The sequence below is a fragment of the Myxocyprinus asiaticus genome, chromosome 25 (assembly GCF_019703515.2).
Source record: "Myxocyprinus asiaticus isolate MX2 ecotype Aquarium Trade chromosome 25, UBuf_Myxa_2, whole genome shotgun sequence".
In the NCBI taxonomy this organism is placed as follows: domain Eukaryota; kingdom Metazoa; phylum Chordata; class Actinopteri; order Cypriniformes; family Catostomidae; genus Myxocyprinus; species Myxocyprinus asiaticus.
In genome coordinates, this window is record NC_059368.1 from 6,691,542 (window position 1) to 6,697,541 (window position 6,000).

Sequence of the window (6,000 nt, forward strand, 5' to 3'; positions counted from 1 at the left end):
TATAAGTAGCAGACAGTTATATAGTAGCCTATGATTTGCCGGCATACCCTGTGTTGGATCTCACAATGTTGGTACGAAAAGACGGACAAGGAAATTGCTGGCATCTGGTCATAAAAGTGATATAAAAATAAACCTTTCTAAAAGTCTTTCCAGACAGAATTTATGTACACTATGGCTGTCACGATTATGAAATATGGCTGACGATTAATTGTCAAACAAATAATTGCGATTATGACGATTAATTCTGTTTGAGGGCTATGACGATTAATTGTTGGGCTTTTATGATTAATTGTCATATAAATTGTCATATTTCTTAAAGAGCATGTGTGCTTCATATATCTTAAGTAGTCATTTTTACATATTTAACTTCAATAAATCAAATAATACAATAGGGATATAATATTTCCTTTTAAGGCTTTACAACTAAACTCAGCAAAAAAAAGAAATGTCCTCTCTCTTTCAACTGCTTTTATTTTCAACAAACTTAACATGTGTAAATATTTGTATGAACATAAAAAGATTCAACAACTAAGACATAAACTGAACAAGTTTCACAGACCTGTGACTAACAGAAATGGAATAATGTGTCCCTGAACAAAGAGGGGGGGGGGGTCAAAATCAAAAGTAACAGTCAGTATCTGGTGTGGCCACCAGCTGCATTAAGTACTTCAGTGCGTCTCCTCCTCATGGACTACACCAGATTTGCCAGTTCTTGCTGTGAGATGTTACCCCACTCTTCCACCAAGGCACCTGCAAGTTCCTGGACACTTCTGGTGGGAATGGCCCTAGCCCTCACCACCGATCCAACAGGTCACAGATGTGCTCAATGGGATTGAGATCCGTGCTCTTCGCTGGCCATGGCAGAACACTGACATTCCTGTCTTGCAGGAAATCATGCAAAGAATGAGCAGTATGGCTGGTGGCATTGTCATGCTGGAGGGTCATGTCAGGATGAGCCTGCAGGAAGGCTACCACATGAGGGAGGAGGACGTCTTCCCTGTAACGCACAGCATTGAGATTGCCTGCAATGACAACAAGCTCAGTCCGATGATGCTGTGACACACCGCCACAGACCATGACGGACCCTCCACCTCCAAATTGATCCCACCCCAGAGTACAGGCCTCAGTGTAACGCTCATTCCTTCGACGATAAACGCATGTCCAACCATCACCCCTGGTGAGACAAAACCGTGACTCGTCAGTGAAAAGCACTTTTAGCCAGTCCTGTCTGGTCCAGTGAAGGTGGGTTTGATCAGAGGAACGTTCATTCTATCAAGTCTTTCTGCTCTCCTGATCTGGAATTTCTTATGCTTCTGTGTCGACCATTCTGGCTACCGAGGGAATTCACAGCGGTCATTATCACAGCTGTGTACATTCCCCCACAAGCCGACACAGACCGGGCACTTAAGGAACTGTATGGGATTATAAGTGAGCAGGAAACCACGCACCCTGAGGCCGCGTTCATTGTGACCGGGGACTTTAATAAAGCCAGTTTAAAATCAGTCGCACCAAAATACCACCAGCACATTAGTTTCAACACACGAGGGGACCGGGTTTTGGACCATTGCTACTCTCCCTTCCGGGATGGCTACAAATCCCTCCCCCACCCACCATTTGGCAAATCGGACCACTCTTCCATTCTGCTTCTGCCCTCTTACAGGCAGAAATTGAAACAGGAAGCACCCACCCTCAGAACGATCCAGTGCTGGTCGGACCAATCAGACTCTACGCTACAGGACTGTTTTGATCACACAGACTGGGAGATGTTCCGGTCCACCTCTGATGACGACATCGAGCTTTACACTGATAGCGTAATGTGCTTCATCAGAACGTGCGTAGAGGACGTGGTTCCAACCAGAACAGTACGGATCTATCCGAATCAGAAACCTTAGATTAATAGCGTTATTCGCGCGGCACTTAATGTGCGGACCTCCGCTTTTAATTCCGGGAATGCGGAGGAGCATAAACAAGCCAGTTATGCCCATCAGAACCACAAAACGCCAGTACAGGAGCAAGATTGAAGGACAGTTTAACACCACCAACTCTAGAAGCATGTGGCAGGGAATTAACATCATCACAGACTTTAAAGGGAATAAAAACTCCACCATGAACACCGCTGCCTCTCTCCCAGATGAGCTAAATACTTTTTATGCTCGTTTTGAGGGAAATAACACCGCCCTCGCGGAGAGAGCTCTCGCGGCTGAAGCTACAGAGGTTAGTTCACTCTCCGTCTCTGTAGCGGATGTAACCCGATCCTTCCGACGGGTGAATATCCGCAAAGCCACGGGTCCAGATGGCATTCTGGGCCGCGTCATCAGAGCGTGCGAAAACCAGCTGGCTGGTGTTTTTACGGACATTTTCAACCTTTCCCTCTCTTTATCTGTAGTCCCCACATGCTTTAAAACATCCACCATTGTGCCTGTTCCAAAACAATCAAAAATAACTTGTTTAAATGACTGGCGTCCTGTTGCTCTGACCCCCATCATCAGCAAATGCTTTGAGAGACTAATCAGAGACTATATCTGCTCTGTGCTGCCTCTCTCTCTAGACCCACTGCAGTTTGCTTACCACAACAACCACTCCACTGATGATGCCTTTGCATCTACAATACACACTGCTCTCTCCCACCTGGAAAAAAAGAACACTTATGTGAGAATGCTGTTTGTAGACTACAGCTCAGCATTCAACACCATAGTGCCCTCCAAGCTAGATGAGAAACTCCGGGCTCTGGGCTTAAACAGCTCGCTGTGCAGCTGGATCCTGGACTTCCTGTCAAGCAGACACCAGGTGGTTAGAATAGGCAGCAACATCTCCTCATCACTGACCCTCAACACTGGAGCCCCGCAGGACTGTGTTCTCAGCCCACTCTTGTATTCCCTGTACACACATGTCTGTGTGGCAACACATAGCTCCAATGCCATCATTAAGTTTGCTGATGATACGACGGTGGTAGGTCTGATCACTGACAATGATGAAACAGCCTACAGAGAGGAGGTGGACACTCTGACACACTGATGTCAGGAGCACAACCTCTCCCTCAACGTCAGTAAGACAAAGGAGCTTGTGGTGGACTTCAGGAGAAGAGATGGAGAACACAGTCCCATCACCATCAATGGAGCACCAGTGGAGAGAGTCAGCAGCTTCAAGTTCCTGGGTGACCACATCACTGAGGAACTCACATGGTCCATCCACACTGAAGCCGTTGTGAAGAAGGCTCATCAGCGCCTCTTCTTCCTGAGACGGCTGAGGAAGTTTGGAATGAACCGCCACATCCTCACACGGTTCTACACCTGCACTGTAGAGAGCATCCTGACTGGCGGCAATAGCACCGCCCACAACTGCAAAGCCCTGCAAAGGGTGGTGCAAACTGCCAGACACATCATCGGAGGTGAGCTTCCTTCCCTCCAGGACATATATACCAGGCGGTGTGTGAAAAAAGCTCGGAGGATCATCAGAGACTCCAGCCACCTGAGCCATGGGCTGTTCTCAATGCTACCATCAGGCAGGTAGTATCGCAGCATCAGGACCCGCACCAGCCGACTACATGACAGCTTCTTCCACCAAGCAATCAGACTTTTGAACTCTTGATCTCCCATGATCAATACATCAGTACTGCACTTTATTACTCTTATATCTCACACTTGACTGTCATAAATTATATTATTATTATATTATATTCTCTCTTAATAACTGACTATCAACCGACAGCTGAATGTCAATACAGTACAATACTGTACATTCTATATATACTATATATACTTTTTTTTATATATTTGATTTTTTATTTTTATTGAATAATGTGTATCTATATAGTGCATATTGTATACTGTACAGTGTATGTTATTATTTGTATATTGTTGAGTGTAATTATGTGTATATCAGATGTTTAAATTGTGTTGTGTTAATTTGATGTTATTGTAAATTGGTACTGTCTCATCACTGTCACGACTTCTATGTTGATCGGAACTGCACCCAAGAATTTCACACACCATTGCACTTGTGTATATGGCTGTGTGACAATAAAGTGATCTGATTTGATTAGATTTGATTTGATTTGTGCCCATAGGCGATGTTGTTGCCGGTGATGTCTGGTAAGGACCTGCCTTACAACAGGCCTACAAGCCCTCAGTCCAGCCTCTCTCAGCCTATTGTGGACAGTCTGAGCACTGATGGAGGGATTGTGCGTTCCTGGTGTAACTCGGGCAGTTGTTGTTGCCATCCTGTACCTGTCCCGCAGGTGTAATATTTGGATGTACTGATCCTGTGCAGGTGTTGTTACACGTGGTCTGCCACTGCGAGGATGATCAGCTGTCCTTCCTGTCTCCCTGTAGCACTGTCTTAGCCGTCTCACAGTATGGATGTTGCAATTTATTGCCCTGGCTACATCTGCAGTCCTCATGCCTCCATGCAGCATGCCTAAGGCACGTTCACGCAGATGGGCAGGGACCCTGGGCATCTTTCTTTTGGTGTTTTTCAGAGTCAGTAGAAAGGTCTCTTTAGTGTCTTAAGTTTTTATAACCTTAATTGCCTACCGTCTGTAAGCTGTTAGTGTCTTAACGACCGTTCCACAGGTGCATGTTCATTAATTGTTTATGGTTCTTTGAACAAGCATGGAAAACATTGTTTAAACCCTTTACAATAAAGATCTGTAAAGTTATTTGGATTTTTACAAAATTATCTTTAAAATACAGTGTCCTGAAAAAGGGACATTTCTTTTTTTGCTGGGTTTATATAAATGACATTAAAATATGTTTTTAGATATCTAAATATTTTTAAATACTTAAAATATGTCTCTTTGGTCAACTAATAATATACTGTATATATTTAAATCAGTTCCAAAAACAACAGTTGGGTGTGTTCACACTTGTAGTTCGGTTCTCTTGGTTCTCTTGGTCCGGACCAAAAAAGAAAATGATACATTTAGTCCTGGTTTGCTTAGCGTTCACACTGGCAATTTCAACACCGAACCTAAAGATACAAAACAATAAGGATAAGGTCACAACCTGATTGGACAGCTTTCATGACGTATATTTTGCAACGGAACTTGCCGAATATCCAAAACAATGCTGGCTGCTGGGCTAAATGTGCTTGTTGGATTTATGTATATATGGTGGTATTTTTACCTGCTGAGAACAAATGAAGAGCTAATATGTGTAAAGGAGTCAAAACAGCACCAGGAATTCCTCAATTTTCCTCAATTTTAGCATGCAATATATGTTGTATATCCTTTAAGAGTATATTTTAACCAATGTGAATGAATAGTAATTAACACCCCCCAAAATAAAATTTTTCAGTGGGGGCACATCAGTTCACCAATTACAAAAGCATTCATTATTATTTTAAAAAGAACCTGAAAGGTAATGAAAATTTTTAATCGACTGCTCTCTTCATACATTAAACATGAATTCCAAGGTACTGTATAATTCAGAAGGTTGTGATTTTACAAGTTATCCAATGAAAACCTTCAAGATTATATATTATTTTTCAAAAGTGGTATGAAAAAGCAGCACTTACCAACCAACAGCAAGAATGTCCCCGCACCATAATCAACAGCAGGAGTCAATTTAGAGGTGTATCGATCATCCATTGCTGCTTCTCAGTCTGAAGTGTCAGCAAATGTCATCCAGGTGTTTTTAAGGGAACACCTTCTCCAGGAAAAAAAAAACTCCAACCTGACATCCTGTAATCATCATCATTGTGAAGACATTGTGTACAGTGCATGTAATACATTTTCCCCTACCTTTTCATCCTGAGTAATCTCTCCTTGCACATGGGTGGACACAAACTCATTCACCCATGTGCAGACTTGGACTTGCACAGGGAGTCTGAAACAAACCCCTTACTGTTGATTAGGATAACAACTGTCATTAATGTGACAGCATGACAGTCCATAGTGCCTAAATTGTCCTCCTCACCTGATAAAGCCTCTATAAGGTTCCTGGAGCTTCATTATAGTGAGATATGGCCAAGAAAATGTAGCTACCATGTCAAGATCTAATT

General features: G+C 43.2%; 1 pseudogene; it reads right to left on the reverse strand.

Annotated features, from left to right (window-relative positions):
- Positions 1 to 5,587, reverse strand: part of LOC127415586 (opsin-5-like) — a 28,044-nt pseudogene extending 22,457 nt beyond the window's left edge.
- Positions 5,588 to 6,000: the final 413 nt, after the last annotated feature.